This window comes from Danio rerio, chromosome 17 (assembly GCF_049306965.1).
Source record: "Danio rerio strain Tuebingen ecotype United States chromosome 17, GRCz12tu, whole genome shotgun sequence".
Classification (NCBI taxonomy): domain Eukaryota; kingdom Metazoa; phylum Chordata; class Actinopteri; order Cypriniformes; family Danionidae; genus Danio; species Danio rerio.
This window is the reverse complement of record NC_133192.1, coordinates 20,177,501-20,197,840: the sequence shown is the minus strand read 5'-3', so window position 1 is coordinate 20,197,840 and position 20,340 is coordinate 20,177,501. Positions and strand designations below refer to the sequence as shown.

The 20,340-nt window shown below is 34.7% G+C and overlaps 1 long non-coding RNA gene across 2 annotated transcripts in view; it reads right to left on the bottom strand.

The window, feature by feature from the left end:
- Window positions 1–20,340, bottom strand: part of LOC141378549 (uncharacterized) — a 239,550-nt gene that overhangs the window by 214,574 nt on the left and 4,636 nt on the right. For both annotated transcript variants that reach the window (XR_012393325.1, XR_012393324.1), the window contains exon 2: window positions 11,834–11,965. This is a non-coding gene — a long non-coding RNA (uncharacterized lncRNA). The remainder of the gene's footprint in view (window positions 1–11,833; window positions 11,966–20,340) is intronic.

The following is a 20,340-nucleotide window of genomic DNA, read 5'->3' as shown; positions in this document are numbered from 1 at the left end:
AAACAGATACTCATCTTTCATTAAAACATCCACTGCTAAATGCACTCGGCCTACAGCTCTGAACAACATTCATGGACCTGAAAACACACGCCGACTGTTAGTTTCTCAATGCGATCAATTCGGTTCTCCAGTTCTGTGCAAGTAAACAACCTGATAATTATAACTAGCCTGCAAACCGCAAGATCTGCTCCGAATCTATTAATGACTTGGACACTTCAATAAATTATTTGAGATCCAGATAAAAAAAAAAAACACTTTAATCGCTAGATCTGACCGCAATACTATAATTTGGACAAGTAGCTTATAATTTTGAAGTATTATTTAAGTCCAGTTATGCATGCATCTTAAAGCATGCAGTTATGCATCTTTTTTTTTTGCTATAAATCTCTACTTCATCGGCTATTTACACACAAACCTCAATGTGTTATTCACAACTAAATTCTGAAGGCTTTTACAGATGAATATGTTTATACAGTGCTCAGCGTATACTGTATGAAAACACCCCTCACAAATCTCTTTTCTAAATTATAATTTTATATGGGATGCTTTACAATAATACACTGTATTTGTGCATATACATTAGATTAGTCTATGATGAAGCCAAACCTGGCTAACAAAATAACTAAAAATAAAATAATAAACAATAAAATAAAAAAATGAGTACATAAATAAATAATTCTACATAATAATAAAATAATAAAAATATCATAATAATAAAATAAGATAAATAAATAAATAATTATACAAGGAAAGACCAAAAAAATAATAATAATTTAGTAGAAAATTGCGATATTTAACTTAAATCTTAAATGTGTTGTTTTTCTTTTTCTAAAGATGTTTAATGACTAAAATATTATTTTAATAAATGTATCGGTTTAATAAATTTGTTTTGTTTAAACTCACCAAAATATATTGCCTATATTCACTGAGAAATGGATAAAAATATACATTTTCAAAATGGGGTTTACTCAATTATGCTGATCACTGTGCATAGTATGCTTGATTAAATACAATAAATACAAATTGTGAATGTATATTGAAAGATAAAGAGACTACTGAAGACAGACAGATAGACTATTATAGTGTTTCCCAACCCTGAGAGACGCCAGTACATATTTTTGTTTGTCTCCATCTGAACCATTCAAGTCAGGAGACTCTGTTCTGATTATTTTATTTAGGTGTGTTTGAATGGGAAGAGGTTGAAAATTTGTACTATCGGTGTGCCTTCAGGAACAAAGTTGGGAAACACTGTTGTAGACAGACAGTTTGAGCTGTTCACAATATTTGTGAATCTGAAGCCATTCCTTTTTTGTGTTGGAAATGCATGCAAATAAGCACATATTTAATAACACAGAGTCTCATTTGCATATTTAAATATATCATTTGAGGAAAAAAATGTAATAAAGAAGATCTGCAGACCATAATGTCTTGCATTAAACCCCAAAATGTGGATTTAGCATACAAAAAGCCTGCTAATGAATAAGTCACAGTAATCAACATGTAATTCAATGCCACATGGAGCTGTCATGCCACAAACATAAGGTTGAGGTGAGGTTAAACAAGTCATGCTTGCAGTTTACAGTCAAAAAAAGGCATCCCATGAGTGAAGCACTGCTTTTAATCTCTCCAATGACCTTTGATAATGAATGCTGACTTAAAAGTGCTTACATTTGGCCTTATCGCCTCTCCAATGCAACAAGTCATACAGAGACATCTCTTCTGGCAGTCAAAACACTCAGTTTTAATTAGCAACAGAAATCGCCCACACAAACACCCAGGATTACACTCTTCCACAAGAGTGTTTCTCCATCAGGAAAAAAACAGCCTTTAAAGTGCAGATTGTTCTGTTCTGTATGTGCATCTGAACATCGACTCTCAGGATTTCAAAGTAAACAGGTCATGCAAAGGAAAACTATTTTAATGCAGAAAAAGCAGATTGGTAAACACATGCTGATGGCCGACTAATCTATAAATGCTAAATAATTATGTGTATAATGAAAATCGTTATTATCAAAGTATATTGAAATGGACGACATCAGTTTCTCTAATGTAGATGGAGAGAGCCTTTGTCATTTATTTTTGAATGCAAACTTTGTAAACAGTTTCTGGAAGGATCTAGCAAAATATATTTTTAAAATGACAAAACTTGGTTATTATTTTATTCTAAAAGATATACATTTTTATTATGAAAACAAATGTAACAAAAGCATTGAATATATTGTTAATCTCTTTATTTTATTGATAAAATTCCACATACACAAACAGAAATTTGCTAAGTCATCTTCCATCTTAACTATTTTTTGTATAGATTTTGAATTCCTTATTTCTACTGTGAAATTGTTGAAAAGCAATGGAAGCATGGAATTTTATTTAAGTATATAAATATTTTTGAATATTTATTTTATTTTTGTAAAACATTCATTTTTCTAATAGATGTATTTATATTCATATTTTTCATATTCATAATTTTGATTCATATGAATAAATAAAATTAACTCCTGCATGCAAACGAGCTGAATTGGACTAGCTGGAGCTGGATTGAGTAACAATTAATTAAATTAGCTTATTTCAAATTAGTCATTTAAAATGAGTAACCACAAACAGTCCTTAAAGAAATTAGCAAATTTTAAACAAAAAAATATTAATTTACTTGAACAGAAAAACCAACACATACTGACTTGTGCCCCTGGCTAATTTGAAAATGCTCATTTTAATCCCGTTGGATTTAATTAATATTTACTTTTTGTAAAATTATTTAAAAATACCAGATAAATTATTCTAATAAAATTGATTACATTTTATTACAGACATTTTTCATTAATTTCAAAGCAACAAAAAAAAATGCTTTAATATCAGGAATTAATTTTTATTAAATAAAGTGTCATATTAAAATTAATAAAATCTACAAGGCCACAGAATGACTTTTTACATTGTATTCATTCACTCATTCATTTTCCTTCGTCTCAGTCTCTTATTTATCAGGGGCCGCCACACCAGAATGAACCACCAACTATTCCAGCATATGTTTTTCGTGGAGAATGCCCTTCCAGCTGCAACCCAGTACTGGGAAACACCCATACACTCTCCCAAACACACACTCACTCATACACTACGGCCAATATTGTTGACCCAATTCGCCTATACTACATGTCTTTGGACTGGGGGAAACTGGAGCACCCTGAGGAAACCCACGCTAACACGGGGAGAACATGCAAACTTCACACAAAAATGCCAACTGGCCCAGGACTCAAACAAGCGACCTTCTTGCTGTGAGTCAACATTGCTAACCACTGAGCCACCGTGCCACCAATTCACAAATTTCCTTTGTTAAACCAGTTAGTAAGCCATATATGGTTCTAAATGAATAAATGATTAAATAATTAAATAAATAAATACTTTTTTGTATTAATATTTTTAATTTAATTTGGTTGGTAGAAGTCAAAATTTTAATTGTAGTGTACGGGTACCAGCATGCATTTCCATAAAACAATAGTGTGTATATGTACAGTATTTGTAACCTATCCAGTAGACAGTGTATACTGTAGCAAGTATATATCATCTTCTGTCTGGTTATGTAACTAAGTTATTTAAAATGAAACATAGCAATTTCATGCTCTCTAAACTGCATTCCTTCAATTAAAAAAAAAAAGTGTCGTTAGTTTGTTTGCATGTTTATCTGTTTTTTTTTTCTGATTGCACATATGTTTCTGATTGCACATATACAAAAACCCATGCAACAGTCAATACTTTTAGCAAGATAAATTGCTGTAGTTAAAAATAGCCAACAAGCCAGCAACATGATTATATTGTTTTGGTGGCGGCATTGATTCATCAGCCTGCGAATCACATTGATCTGTGATGTAATTTACAGCAAGCACTTCTTATGATTTGACCCCATCAACAGCTCTGCTCATTTGAGAGGACGAATAAAACCACTACTGTTATGATATCTTATTGTCTATGTATTTTGATTACTGATACAGCATGCATTTAAGCAATATTTTTCTCAATTTGTATTGCTCAGCCCCGCTTGCCCATGTGGTCTCCCTGCTTAGCTTCAGTGGGTGACCATGTGAGAGTTGCAGAGAGCTAGCTGCCGGCAATACGACGGTAATATACAAAGATGCTTCATTAAATATGCAGTATGTACATGTAGTATAAAAATATAGACATCACCTATTTATTTATATAAATATATTTTATTTATTTTGTAATTGTATTTTTTTACAATAACTTGTTTGAATTAAAATACCTTAAAATGTTAGGTGGCCAAATTCTTATGTTAGGGGATATTAACAAAATCTGTAAACAAAAAATGTATACTGAAAGAAAACACTGTTACCATACAATGTTAATTTTGACTTTTACCCACACAATTATATTGAATAAATATAAAAATGAAATTATTTATTCATAAAAAATAATTTGTTAATAAATAAATAAATAATTAGATACAGTGCTCAGCATAACAGAGTACAACCCATTTTGAAAATGCATATTTTTTTACCCATTTCTCAGTGAATATAGATCAGATTCGATTCAACTTTGCCATTACACATGTACAAGTACAACTTAACGAAATGCAGTTTAGGTCTAACCAGGACATAAACAGTAATATAGGCAGGGCTTTACATTAACACCCGCCAACCCGCCAAATTTGGGTAGATTTCAATTCTGGCGGGTTAGACAGACACCTCCACTAGCCACTTTGGCTGGTTAGAAATCTGCTACAAAGTGTAGTTTTCTTATAAGCAGGGCTCAACAATAAGCATGGCCCAAATATTCGTGCAAATGTGATCTTATAATCGAAAAGCAGCACGACTGACAAAAATAACTGTTCGCGCGAGCAAAACAGAAAAAGAGAAGGTAAACACAGAACGAGAGAATGATCACTCGAGAGCAGATGTGATGCGCGTGACTGTTAAAAAGCGAGCGCGCTCCTGTTTACTTGCGCAAAGCAACCAAGCCAAGAAGAAGCACAACTGGTGCGATCTGTTCCCTTTAAAATAGACTGGACAAAGAGCGATGATAGTTCACCCTCAGACAGTCCTGCTGCTTTCAAGAGCTCAAGATAAAAAAAAAATACACATTCTTTTGTAAGCAGCAGCGGTCACTGCTTTCATTTTAATTATTCTTTAAACAGATTATTAAAAAGCCTAAATTAACCGTGTGAACATCCTTTCATTATCAAACACTGTATGTTTCATCTGCTTTCTTTCGCTTACAGTTATTTTTGTTAATATGGTTTAATTATATTATATTTACAATAACATTGCTCTAATAGGAGATTACTCCATGTTTAGGTGTAGTTAACTGGTGATCTGGGACTTTTAGCCAGGACAGATTACTGTGCATATTTTAGATTTATGACAATAATTCTTTTTTAAATGTAATGTTTTTTTAAGGAAAAGGTTTGTTGAATTAAAAAGTGCACCTATATATTTAATCTTATTATATAAGAAATACTTATTTGGTGTGGTCAGAGATAAATTTGGTAAATCCTTAATTTTGTGCCCTGAAAAGTCATGTGAAATAAAAACTGACTGCATTGTGACAATCCATTTGCTCATGCACACTGAGCAAGCTAATACACAATACACACAAGAAGTTTAATGAACGAGAAGGCATGTGGACACAACACATCATCTAAATCAAGTATTTTAAGCATGTCAAAGTCAAATTTATGCGTATAAAATATATTTTCCCAACAAGAAAAGTATGGCTTGTGAAAATGGTGAGTGGCTAGTAATGGAAATCTACTAGCCACAGTGGCTGGTGATCAAAAAAGTTAATGTCAAGCCCTGAATATAGGTCATGTATTTAGGTGCATTTAAACAAAACAAATGTGTTAAACAGATATGTGTATTAAAGTAATATTTTAGTCGCCAAACATTTTTAGAAATCGAAAGAATAATATATTTAAATTCTAGCAAAATATTGAAAAAATAAATTACAATCTACAAAATTTAAACTATTTTTCAATTGTTTTGCTTCTCTTGATTTTTCTTCTTTTCTAATTTTGTATTTAATTTTTTTTTTTCTCTATATAAATTTGGGTATACTAGTTTTTGGACAGTTATTGTAAATTACTTTGTTAGATTAGCTCCAGATTTGGCTTCAGTACTGACTAATCTAATGTATATGCACAAATATAATATTACATAGCTTCCTATTACAAATATGAATTTAAAAGACAGATTTGTGAGGGGTGTACTTCTATATCCTGAGCACTGTAAATAACATGCATCAGTTTTTCATAGATCTGCATAAACATAATTTCATGATTCCTGCCAAATGTTATTGTTTTTCTGCACAACATGGGGCGTCCCACTGTTTCCTGTTTATTTGTTTTTCTTACTTTTTAATTATTGCGGATGAATGATACATCCGTGAAAACTGCCAATCACAAGTCGGCTGTAATCGTCCTTGTCATAAGCATGGTTCAGCGATGTCAATCAAATTCACATTTCCTCGTGTTACTGTGACAAATAGTGTGTATGACGGTGGGGTCTGATCCTCCGCCGACTCCAGCTGCACAATGAGGAAACCACTTCCAACCTGATATCCACTCCAGCTTTTCTGTCCCCTTCAACACCTGACAGACAATATTTCATCATTTTTCTAGATACGCAGTGTGGCGAGGGCCAGATTGTGTGTTTACACCCTAGGTTGAGGTTGAATACTGGTCATATAGACTTTCAGCATGCAGTAGCCTGAGGCATCATCTGTCCTGTGTCCTCGAGCGCTTTATAACTCAAATAAGAGGCAATTTGGTGTTTTGGTTGCCTCCTGTGGAGCAAAACAAAACAGGCAAAACAGCAAAACAAGCAAAACAGGCTTGTCAAGCAGCAATCATGGCTTGATGTAAAGCTTACAAAATGCCCAGTGACTTGGATTGAACTGATATATTTGTTTATCTATGTTTAAAAGCGTCATGAACTAAAAATATACATACTGTATATCTATATTCTCTTAACGTTTTCACATACAATACAGGTGAGTGTACAGTTTTTGTAAAATCCAGTGTAAATTCATGGCAATTGAATTTAGTGGATGATGCTATTTAAACACTTCAGTACTACTTTCTCCTTTTAAAAATAATATGTTTTCTTTCTAATTTAATTGTATGAATTTGTATAAGTTAGCCTCTTCTCTGACAATATTCAAAATAGTTAAATTTTATGGTTTGTCATGATTGTCAGCGAACTTGCAAATCGCTGGAGAACATTCATCGTCACACGAACTACACATCTACTGTACCACTGAAATGAACTACAACTCCCATCAGGCACCTCACACACAACAGTTCCAAATTACCAATGATTCCACAACTGGAAGCTCATGAAAGACTGATTACATGTCAGGGTTTCTGCAGGTTTAATCAAGTCAAATTTAAGACTTGAGACCCTTTCAAGACCATTCAGAATAAAATTTTTGACTTTTACAGGGCTTAACTCTAAGGATTATTTCTAATGGCCCAGTCGGTTGCCACAAAAATAAATAAATAACTAACTAACTAACTAAATAAATAAATAAATAAATAAATAAATAAATAAATAAATAAATAAATTGAATGTAATTTTTTTCGTAGCGACATATTTTAATGTGTAAAAACAAAAAAACTCTAGCTGTATGCACTTTTTTTCCTACATAATATTTCTTTTTTTTTTAATGACAATTTAAAAATTGTTTAAAGTGTATTTATTATGGAGCCAATGACATAAATAGTTAAAAATATGGCTTTTGGCTCTTTGTTGGCTTTTGGTATATATATATATATATATATATATATATATATATATATATATATATATATATATATATATATATATATATATATATATATATATATACTGCTCACATTCATTGCAGTCTTGTTTTCCCTCTGAAGCATTTCTAAGCGTTTTTCCCTGTTTGTCCTGCTGTGTTTTTGATCCTTGTTTTGTTTACCATTGATTTTGTTTTGCTGCCTGTCCTGACCATTCGCCTGTTTTGACTGCGCTCTTTCGATTACCCTCATGCTTTAGTTTGTATTCATTTGACTATTACTTGCTTGACTAATCTTTGTAATAAACTGCACATCTATCCTCATATCCGTTGTACCCTGACTTATTGTTAAAGGGCTAAAAAAAGGCTGCAATTTTCAGAACTCAAAAAACTTGTTAGTATAAAAACAGCTAATTTTATAGCTAATCTGCCAAAAGGAAAAGTTGTGGAATAAGCCACTTCATAATAGTGCGTCTAAACTCTGCCTCTATATAAAATCAACAGCCACTTCTACATCGATGCCTGCTATTCCGCCAACCAATTCCCACATAGCTACAGGAAATAACAAGTGAGACAAATGCAGGTCTATTGAAACCAACTGATAGAAGTTGCGGTAACACTTCATAGCTCTGTTTAAGTCATGACACCTTTATAATCATTATCTTCAAGTGAAGTGTTACTGAAGTTGCTCTAAAGATAACAAGATGCTATGCAGAGTCAAGGTGTTTTAAAACAGTCTCTGTGATGACTATGGATATGACTGTAATGTTGTACCACACACACAAGTCTTCTACACAGCTTGTAGATCATGAAACCGGGCCCACTTCTGTAAAAATAGTGAGGGATACACACAAAAAAAGACCATATAAATATTTAAGTGTATTAATGTGCATTCATGAAAAAAGAAAAAAAAAGGCATATTTACACAAATAGTTTTGCTAATAGTACTGCAAATGAGTGCATGTTTAATAGAATAAAATTAAAAAAATGAATACATGAAACACTAAATTTAAACACGAAACTGTGTGTGTGTCATAATATGTAATCATATTACATTGCAAATGAAAGTTATTTATATTAATTTGTAATTATTATATTAAAAAAAAATGCCGTGTCATACACAAAAACAAAACACTTGGTAACGAATATAGCACTACAAACAAATTTAACCCCAGTGGGGCCGTTAAAAGAAAAAAAAAAACTTGTGTGTTACATGTGAGTCAGGGTACAATGGAGTTGAGGGTCCAAATGCAGTTTATTAAATCAGAGTCATGCAGGCAGGGTGGTCTATATACATTCCAGGATATCAGTCCATGAAAAATTCCAGCTTTATGTGATCAGGGGTGATCCGGAACTGGTGTGTGAGTGAGGTGCCTAATGGGAAATGTAGTGCAGTTTGGTTGTAAAATTGTAGGGTGATAGTGAGTGTTTCCAGTGATCTACAAGGGCTTGTTAGTGATTGTGAGAAAATGATTTTTCACTGGCAAAAATGGTACATTTTGCAGTGTTTTTTTCTGCTCAAACTTAAATACCCTGCTGTACTTACTGGTCTTATTGTCAAACCATTAACAGGATTTCACATTAGCATTTTAGGAGGTTTGGCATTCAAATTATGATAATTTCCCACAGTAAAATGCTTTTCAGCTCAAATTACTGAAAAGAAAGACAGACAGAGACTGAGAGAGAGAGAGAGAGAGAGAGAGAGAGAGAGAGAGAGAGAGAGAGAGAGACTGTTGGGGAGATTGGATTAACAGCTTGTATTGCTGTGTACAGCACAGGTCAATACACCTTCTTTGGATTCACAACATGTTAAGGTGGCGAGGGAGCACAGATAAGCATATAGATTATTGTTAAATAGGAAATGCCAATACAAGGCCATGCCAAGCCATGTTGTTTTCTTTTAATGATCCTCTTTTAGAGATCCTAAAGCAGCGATAAATGACTGGTGATGGGTGGTTAATCCTGTCTATAGTAAACACTCCAGCTCGGCCAGGTCTTACGCTTATCTCACTTTATCCACGTATCATAATTTATTGATAGAAACACTTGCATTCGTTCTCCGTAAGCCATCTGTAAATTGGAAGTCTGACTCTCATAAAATGATCTTTTGATACAAATATGTATTACATTATGTGCTGTGCATTCAACCAGTACATGAGGGAGTTTAATCCCAAATGCTGATGTAATGATTAGTCTTTATACCGTATGGATTTTTTATGGCGAGTTGCAAAACTCAACCGCTCTATACAAGTTTAAAAAGTAAGAGCAGGTGCTTGTTGGAGGCCAAAAGTGCTTTATAGATGCATGGTTTCATACTTTCCACTCGAGCCAGACTGATCATTGATTCAGATTTCTCCATTTTTATTCATAGCATGCTTATGTAATCACACAGGGTAGTAAAACATATTTCAGTAATTATGATCAATGAGGGATATTCTGATGGAAGATCCCTCTTGGCAGAAGGTTGGAGGTGGATCTTTAGGTTCAAGCAATTTTCAGAGGCAAACTATCCATCACAGCTCGAGTCTTTGGAGAAGCTAAACTAGGCAATGCCCTCCAACAGCCTGGAAATCAATTATTCTGCAAATATCTGCCAAGATGGTCTTTGGCACGTCAAGATCAAAGACATAAATATGGTGATTATGTTAATTAAACAATGGATTAATGATTCCAACACATTTTTAAAAAGCAATTAAACACCATTAAAAAGTGATCGTGCTATATATAAAAAGTTCAGCTTTATAGAAATTATATTTAATTTATCAAACAATCCTTGATGAAATGTCATATAGCACTAGCCGCTGGATAAATGCATATTGGGCTAAATAAAAATAAATAAATAAATAAATAAATAAATAAATAAAATCTATCAAAACTTTGGTCAAATAAACAACTTTGGTGAGCATTTTACAATTAAAAATGTGAATTGTGTGCTGTGTGTGCGTGTTTGTGTAAACTCATCCTGTCAAAACATTCTTCACCGAAAAATAAAAATTCTGTCATCATTTACTCACCCTTGACATGTTTCAAACTTCTATGCATTTCTTTCTTCTATTGAGCACGAAAGAAGATATTTTAAAATTTTTGAAAACCTGCAACAATTGATTTCCACAGTTTTTGTTTTTCCTAGCGAGCTGAGAGAGGATCACGGAAGCTCGACTGGTGTTCCTATTGGCTCAAGAAAGACACTTCTCATTTGCATACAGTTGAAGGATTCTCAACTTTGTTGTGTCGCTCGACACGCCCACCTGGTCGCCAACGGTCACTGTCGCCCACATAAACAGGGGTTGCCAGAAGTCACTCACTTTCCATTGAAATGAATGGTCGATTGTTGCTTTGCCGCTACGAGTTGCTCAAAGTGTGAATGTGGTTTGAGACTTGTGGCATGACATGAACATTTATTGTAAAAATTTCATTCATTAATAGAAAATTACTTACATTTTTCATTATTTGAAATGTACACTTCACAATTATCACTTGATCACATATTTGACCAAATAACTCCATCAAGGCTCATTATGGATACATCCCTCTGTATACATATCTGTAGCTCACGAAATACATCACAGGAGGTATGTTTATTTACAGTTTTTGTTTTCGTAAATCCACTAGAGGCTGCTGTGTATGCTTTTTGAGACTTCAAGTTTCTCTCGTGAGCGCCATTTCACGCCTGCTCTTTTCTCATAAATCCACTAGAGGCCACTGTCAACTGCCTGACTGACTGACCAACTAACAACCCCACCACCCCTTTCCCTAAACCCAACCGATAGTGTTTTCAAAAGCAACGATTCACCAACCCTCACTCGTTTCCTTAAACCCAACCGACAGTGCTTTCAATAGCAATCCAGAAAAAAAGCCCTTGCGGCTGCCTGATTTTAACCACATTTTCAGATCTAACCATGTTTTACCCTGTTATTTACTTGTTTATTTCATTTTTTTGCCTTTTGTTTCAGGACTGACAGTTTCAATTTACTATAATCTTCTAGGTTAAGCTGCTTTGACACAATCTACATTGTAAAAGCACCATAGAAATAAAGATGAATTGAATTAAATTGAATTGTCTTACCCGCTTTCTGGAACCGTTCTTTGCCACAAACCCTGTTGTCATGGTCAACTCCTCTCTGAGTCTTAAGTCAGCTGATGTACATGGCAAGCTGGTAACAACCGAAAAGCCATCCACATGGAGATAAGCAGTCAGCTGGTAGCACGAAAAGAAACAGAAGCCATCAATATCGTCATACTCCCCTTAGCGTTCGTTTTACAGACAAAATGCAGCCATACGTAGCTCTTAGGGTTGTCACGATACCGGAATTCGATACCAATCAGTACTGAAATTTAAAAAAAATTACATTTATGCGCTATGGAGCACGTTCTAAAACAGCGCTGTATTGTTATAGTGTTCACATGCTCAACTGAAATGACTGTGATTGCCTGTGAAGATCATCGGTTCACCAAACTCACCACTGTTTACCGAGTGTAACTACAGATACAGGGACATTGGAGTGTTTTAAAGTCACATCGATAAGCTGGTTTGTCTATAAGCTGACATTCGAGAGATCCGCTGATGAATCGCAGCTTTAAATGCTCCAATGTCCCTGTATCTGAGGCTACACGCAGTAAACAGTGAGTTCGGTAAACCGATGACCTTCACGGCCAATCACAGAAATTTCTGTTGAGCACGTGAACACAATGGCAAATCAGTGCTGTTTAAGAACTTGCCACACGACGCTTAAATGTTTAAAGGAAATGGACGTTTTAAAAAATTTCTAATTACTGATTGGTTTCGAATTACAGTATCGTGACACCCCTAGTAGCTCTGGCTACATAATTCACGCTCTCCAAAAATGTATACGTGGGTAAATTTTTACAATGAGCCTGTGTTGCAACAACCATTTAGATAAAGAAATAATTAAAATGGGTCTTTTTTAATAATATTTTAATTGTTTCAGCTTTTTAAAATATTTTTCTAAATAGCTGTTTGTGGACAACTTCCATTGTGACCACTTACACCATGTGCCAACATGCTATACAGAAATGTAATTGCAATAAGTAGATTAATTTAAATAAATCAAAGTCAAGACAGATGCAAACTACATTGTTGCACTTTCACTTGTTACATGTAAAGCAAACAAGACATCTTCCAGAATTTATAAAAACTCCACAGATATGAAAGAAATTAGTGGAAAAAGAAGAAGGGTTTGAGTTTAATAGTGTCTTCAGAGTCATAAACACTCAAGGTTGTTGGTCTTACACAGAGATGAATGCAGTCAGGTCCACTTCACTAATGAAAGAAGTCATGCTTATTCTTAAACGAAATACATAAACACATCCACACAAGAGCTGCACACATGCACACACCCCGGGCACAAAAACCCACATAAACACCAGAAGCTATCAAATTAATTTCTGAAGCAGTGCGGTTTAAATCTGAATCCCTTCTGCAGCCCTGACCCGCTGCCAATGTATATTTAATCAAGATGAATGACCTTTTTTGCAGTCTTTGTGTTTTCTGCGGGCCCGACCAATGAAACACATGGCCTTCGCTTTAAGTGATTGCTTCTGGAAGGCGAGGGAGTGGATTCATTCATTTCAGGACATTGAAATGTTTTCGCAAACATGGATTCACTGTCGTGGTAAGAAGATTATCACAATAACCATTTGAAGCAATGATGTAAAGAAGGTCAGGGCACGTCTGAGGAATCTCATCTCTGCCATCTTTCAAACCTCCTCGATTCTGTTTATAAGCTTAAAGACATTAAACGAGACTCAGAACATTTTCTCAATATGGTTAGGTATTTATGTATGATATTATGCCTTTGCTTGAACATTATGTGAAGGATAAATGTGACTTAACCCCCGCTGCATGTCAGGATTTAGATGGTGATAATGACTGACAGTAAAATATCCCGCATATTACATGGCCACTTACCATATGAATATATACATAGACACAAAAAGACAACACTAATAGGTTTCCTGTGTTTTCCTATGTATTTCCCAAGTACTGTTTAATGGACCAAGGAATTTATTCAGAATATTGCCTATTGATTTTTTTGTCTTCTGGAGACAGTACAACCCCAAATCAGAAAAAGTTGGGACAGTATGGAAATGCAAATAAAAAAAAAAGAAATTAGTGTTTTTTTTTTATTTACTTTGATGTGTATTTCATAGCAGACTATACAAAAAAACATTACTTAATGTGTCCCTCAGGTTTGTTTGTTTGTTTGTTTGTTTGTTTGTTTGCTCGTTTCCAAAATAAATACGTATTCCAATATTAGTTCTTGCAACACATTTCTAAAAAAGTTTAAATAGTAAAGCATTTCCCACTTTGTAATGTTGCCATTCTTTTTTACAACACTTTAAAGGGTCACGAAAAACCAAAACACATTTTTTGAGCTGTTGACAGTCGTATATGTGTCCCACACAGCTAAAAACACTATTAGGACACCTATATTTCACTAAAAAGTGTAAATTGGTTGTATTTGCGTTATTTCAAGCAAATTCGTACTTCCGGTTTGAAACGAATTTTTGAAGCTGCGTCACGGTCATGACATAATAGCGTTGTATTCCAGCGTGCAGACAGGACGTCTGTGCCAGAGTGTGTCTTATTACGTCTTACAGTGTGATGCATTAATGCATGAGTAAGGCTTGGTTCAAACCAATCAGCGCGCTTTATTGTGCAACTTTATTAATATTCATTACTGTCACCGTGTTTACACGACAGAGACACCACGTTGTGTTGGCAAAACAAGCGTGAAGTGTTGCTTTTATAGTTTGCTGCCGTTAAGTTTCGTTTTCATTTTCTCTCTGTGAGAGCTCATCTGGATCACGTGTGGATTAACAGTGTACGCGACGCTCGACAGCAATAACTTACGTGTCTAAGGAGGAATATTGTTTACCTGAGAGCTGTTCTCATCTGCAAACGCTGAGATCCGGATTCGCTTGTAGTATTCTCTTCATAAAGACGCGGCTCTAGTTGCTGGGGATTGTCCTGTCTCTACAGATTTGGTAAGTGAGCGACCAGTGCTCTTTGTTTATTCAGTTTGTTCGTATCGAACTAAGTTAACTATTGCACCAAGTGCAAACATGTTAGCACCACAACCAAACTTTACCCTCGTGTAGGGTTTTTACCGCATTACCAGAATAACACACGCGGCTTTCTGATGCTACCTGCCGTGTGCATCTAAGTTTCCGGCTGAGTTTTTTTTCTCTCATTCGCCGTGAGTTATCAAACATTGCATGAAAAATACACGCTTAGAGCAGTTCCTCGAATCTAATATCTCGTTAGTCGCGAGGGGCATAAATTAATTCCCTGAATGAAAGAGCCAAACTGCAGTTAAAGTCCACCATTTAATAATTTGGCAAATAATTCAACTACAGATGTCCATGTAGGTTAAACACCATCACTTTCTCCTGTGTGTCCCAAATAGACACTCCCACACCCTCCCACTTTAGTTCTTAGGACACTCCCCCCTAAATAGAGCTGGACACGCCCACTTTTCTGACTTTTTCCAAAGTAGAGGTGTGAAAACACCCTGCTGAAACGAGGAAGTTTCATGGCCCTTTAAAGACGATTAGGGACTGAAGACACTAAGTGATGAAGTGTTTTAGGCGTATTTTCGTCCCATTCTTCCTGCAAAAAAATCTTAAGACAGTAAAGGGTCTTCATTGTCGCATTTTGCGCATCAAAATGCACCATGCATTCTCAGGTCGGGGCTGAAGGCAGGCCAGTCAAGTACCTATATCCTCTTCCTCCTCAGCCAGGACTTTGTAAAGTGTGCATGTGTGTCCCTGAAAAAGAACGTAGCATATTGTTTTCCAAAATCTCTATGCACTTTTCTCCATTACTGGTGCCATTACAGAAGTGCAAGTTACCTTTGCTAAGGGCACTGACACAACACCAGACCACGAGGGCCTGGCTTTAAGACTTTGTTACTGGTTACAGTCTGGATGATTCCTTTCTTCTTTGGTACAGAGCACAAGAGCCCACAAAATACAGACTGATATGACCACAGTACAGGTTTTCACTGTGTGATGATCCATCCCAGATGCCTACGAGCCCAAAGAAGTCAACGGCGCTCCTAGACACTGTTAACACATGGCTTCCTTTTGGCAGAGTACAGTTTTCAACTGGCATTTGTGGATGTAACTATGTATTGTGGTATTTGACAAAGGTTTGCCAAAGTAGTCCTGATCCCAATTGCTGACATCGCTTATAGATGAATGACGATTCATGATGCAGTTCCACTTTAGGGATTAGAGATCATGGTAGTTCAGCTTATGCTTGCGTCCTTGTTTTTTTTATGTACTGAAATTAATCTAAATTACTTGAATCTTTTAATTATGTTTTGCACTTTTGAAGGTGAAATATCCTAATGTCTTCCTATTTGTCTTTGAAGAAGATTGTTTTTAAACATTTTAATAATTTTCTCACATATTTGTTAGCAAACTGGCGATCCTCAGACCATCTTTGCTCATAAGGACTAGACCTTTCTTGGATGCGGCTTTTGTACCAGACCATAATTAGAATCACCTGTTGACATCACCTGTTTCAGGTCACATCATTATTTAACCACTTAACCAAATTACTAACCCTTAACTGCTCATGTCCTAACTTTTATGGAATGTGTTGCAGGTCTTAATAACAGTAAAGGATGTATATTTACAATTAAAATGAAGGCGACCAGACAAAACATTAAATATTTTGAGTTCACATTGTCTGCAATGAAATACAGATCAAAGCAAATTTAGAAATCACTACTTGCTTTTTTTTTATTAGCGTTTTCCATACTGTCCCAACTTTTTCTGATTTAAGGTTATATTATTTATTTTAGTTTGGCTGCAATCACATTAAATCAATCAAGTCATAAGTCATTAAATAAATCCTATTTGTTGTAATATTATTCGCCTACAAGATTTTTTTATTGTCTACAGAACAATCCACTGTTGACCAATGCGTTAATCTAGTTAAGCCTTTAAATTGCACTTCAAGCAGAATACTAGAATCTTGTAAAATAATTAGTAAAATATTACGTAGTCATCATGGCAAAGACAAAAAGAATTAGTTATGAGAAAACAGTTATTAAAACTATTATGTTGAAAAATGTGTCGACAAAAATGGATATAATATATATATATATATATATATATATATATATATATATATATATATATATATATATATATATATATATATATATATATATAATCAACTTGATTCTATGTAAATGAGAATGTCCATACCAAAATCCATAACTGGAATAATTTTCAGAACATTCTTTTAAACATTCAATTCTTTCTTATAACCTATACAACATTTGCAGTTTAAGGTCTCATTTTTTTTAGCTGCAAACATCTTATTATAAAAAACAGAAGAAATTATTACAAACTAAGAAAGTCTTTACAAAAATAAGTTCAGTGAAAATGATATCTGGCCATGCAGTCTGTATCACATCACATTCCTGTATCTGTAAAGTTAGTAGATTTGCTAAAAGCTGGTTGTATAAGGGAGCAGGTACCCAGAGAGGCTTGGGAAAATTACAATCCTCGAGTTTGCTCTAAATTGCACTAAAAAGCATAGCTGACAAGATGGCAGAAAAAGCACTACTTCTTCACTTTATCTTACAAAACACAGTGTTTTGTTGTTATTGCAGGAAGTGTTTTGAATTAACAGTTTCGAATGATGGTTTACTCTTGTTTGTACAACTAAAAATGATATTTTATGTTGTTCCTGCTGTGACCAGAAAATGCACAAGTAAACATGCTGGTGTGCTCTTAACTCTACTAAAACTGTCTAGGTGGCTGCTATTAATCTAGATTAAATGTGTCAGTCATCACTGACATCTGGGGAAATCACCAATTTCACCATGTTGTTCTCCTCAGTAGTTTAGTTTCACACTTATCTGTAGCCTGTAACTCTAGGCTTTGTTTTGTTTGCTTCATTTCAAGCCACTTTTACATCCTAAATCGTTCAAATCCATATTGCAATACTTTCTGTCTGATTCTGTTGGACATAGCAATTTTCCACAGCATTTGAAAGCCGCATTATATAGCTAACTTTATCATTTTTGGTGTAAACAGTCTTTATAGGGATTACATTTTTGCATGTTGCTGCTTTGCTTTGTACTGTTTTTGGTTTTTGTTCCTTGTGTTTGACTTTTTAAACTTAAAAAAAGGTCTCTACTTTGCTCAAACTCAAAAATGTATTCAATGTGAATGACCAAAACTGCACAAATCAAACAGGTTTCCTACAGGATAATTGTAGTAAAGTCATGTTACTACAATCGATAGCTAAGATGCATTCGAAAATATAATATATATGCTGTACAATATTTTTTTGAATTTTTTTTTTTTTTTTGCAAAAATCAAGTAAATCATTGGATTTGTAGGACTTTTAAAAATGGATCTTTTATAATAACAATTATTAATATACTGTTATACTATGTCCTCAAAAACAAATGTATCTCCTCAAACTACAAGATCCAGATTTGGTCAAAATGTGCCTTCTGCATTCAAGATTATTGCTATATCTCTCTATGCCAATCAGACTTAGGCCCAAACCCATTTCTACCCCTTAGCCCTTCCCCAACCCCTCGTTTTGTGCGTCCCAGTGAAGGGGTAGAGGTGTCCCAATTCTCTTTAGCTTGAAGGTGTAGGGCTAAGCACAATGGGTGAATATTCCTTCGAACAAAGATTTTTCAGGACCACACTCGAAACCAATGGGTAAGAAAATTTCCCAGAATACACCAGCCACAATGGCAGATAGTTACACCCGGAAGTAAGAAGATCCACAAATTAGTATTTTTTTGGTCATTATTACAAATTTCTACAACAAACAAACACTATCTTATTAATTAAATGTCTGTCATTGTTTTTATTTTTCATTGCTTCTAAAATTGGGAACTTAGTTTAGATGTAAAGCTTGCATAATTTAGTATTAACATCACCTCAATAAAAAATGTGATAAAATCATGATTGTCTTGTAAAAAAAATAAAAAAAATCTTGATATGTTTTAGCTATATCGCCCACCCCTAGGTATGTCCAACTCATTAATACAACCTTCAGTCTGAACATAAGCAAACATCTGAATACCAAATGGTGCCATAGACCAATCAGAATCAAGAATTACAAAGTTTAAATAGATTTAAAAAATCCATTCATTCTTCCTCTTGCATTCTCTATGCAACTAGCTGTCCATTGTAAAGATATTCCAGTCACATCCTATGCTCTGTAGGGAAAACAAGAGCCACTTGACCAGATCTCTGAACCAAGTCATAGGCTCTTGTAGAAACACCTAAATGCATCCTATAGTCTCCCAAAGCTCAATATAAAACAGATAACAGTGCACATAATAAAAATATGGTAAGACATTTGTATAACATCTCTATACATATTTCTTTTTTTAGCTTTTGTCCATGTTCAATTGAGCTCCACAGAGTCAAAAAGCAGATAAGGGTCAGTCTTTCAGAAGTGTATTCATGTAAGTGTACGGAAAAGGTGACAACCCAAAGGGAAATATGTGCAAGGAATACGTAACCATATAAGCAGAGAATAAAGAAAGACAAATAGGTGTCAGTGTGAGCACAGAAAAGATGTCAGGCTGACATTAAAACATTTATTCATATTTCAGGTGCAAACAGCTTCTCTCTCCCACACATACCCAAGCATTACTTGCATACCGGGTCAGGCAATAAATTGTTGACCAACTGTATAATGCATCAATGTCTGACTTGAAATGGTCAAAGAGATCAAGTCGGCTCTCTCCGGAATAAGGAATAACCTGCTTTCTTCTGCAACCGTGTTGCCATTAACATTTGAAAAGGGCACACAGAAGGAATAAAACAGTGAAAAAAAGAGGCAAAGAACGAATGCAAGCGAGGTCACGGTGGTGATTTAAGAGCCACATACACCTTCATGCTGCTAAAATTACATGGTTGCGGCTTTTTATTTTGGCACTATGATGTCAATTGGATGAGACATAAATAGACCCCTAAAACCTATTCGCCTCACCAAGGGAACACGCTAAACTAATTGTCCTTTACTCCCAACAGATCTGAGCTTCAACAGCTTATTTATGTTATGTAATGTTATATGTGTAATGAAATTGTTCCATCGCTATTCAACACAACAGATATATTTATGTAACACTTATATTATTCTGAACGGTACCTGTTAAAATATGTAAAACAGTAAGCAATCAAATCACTATTGAATAAATAATTAAAATAATAATTATACAGTCACCGGCCACTTTATTAGGTACACGTTCCTAATACCCAGTGTGACCCCCTTTTGCCTTAAGAACTGCCTTAATCCTCCGTGGCATAAATTCAACAAGGTATTGAAAATATTCCTCAGAGAGTTTGGTCCATATTGACATGATGGCATCACGCAGTTGCTGCAGATTTGTTGCCTGCACATCCATGATGTGAAATCTCCACATGCCAAAGATGCTCTATTGGATTGAGGTCTGATGACTGTGGAGGCCATTTGAGTACAGCGAACTCATTGTTATGTTCAAGAAACCAGTGTGAGATAATTCCTGCTTTATGACATGGCACGTTATTCTGCTG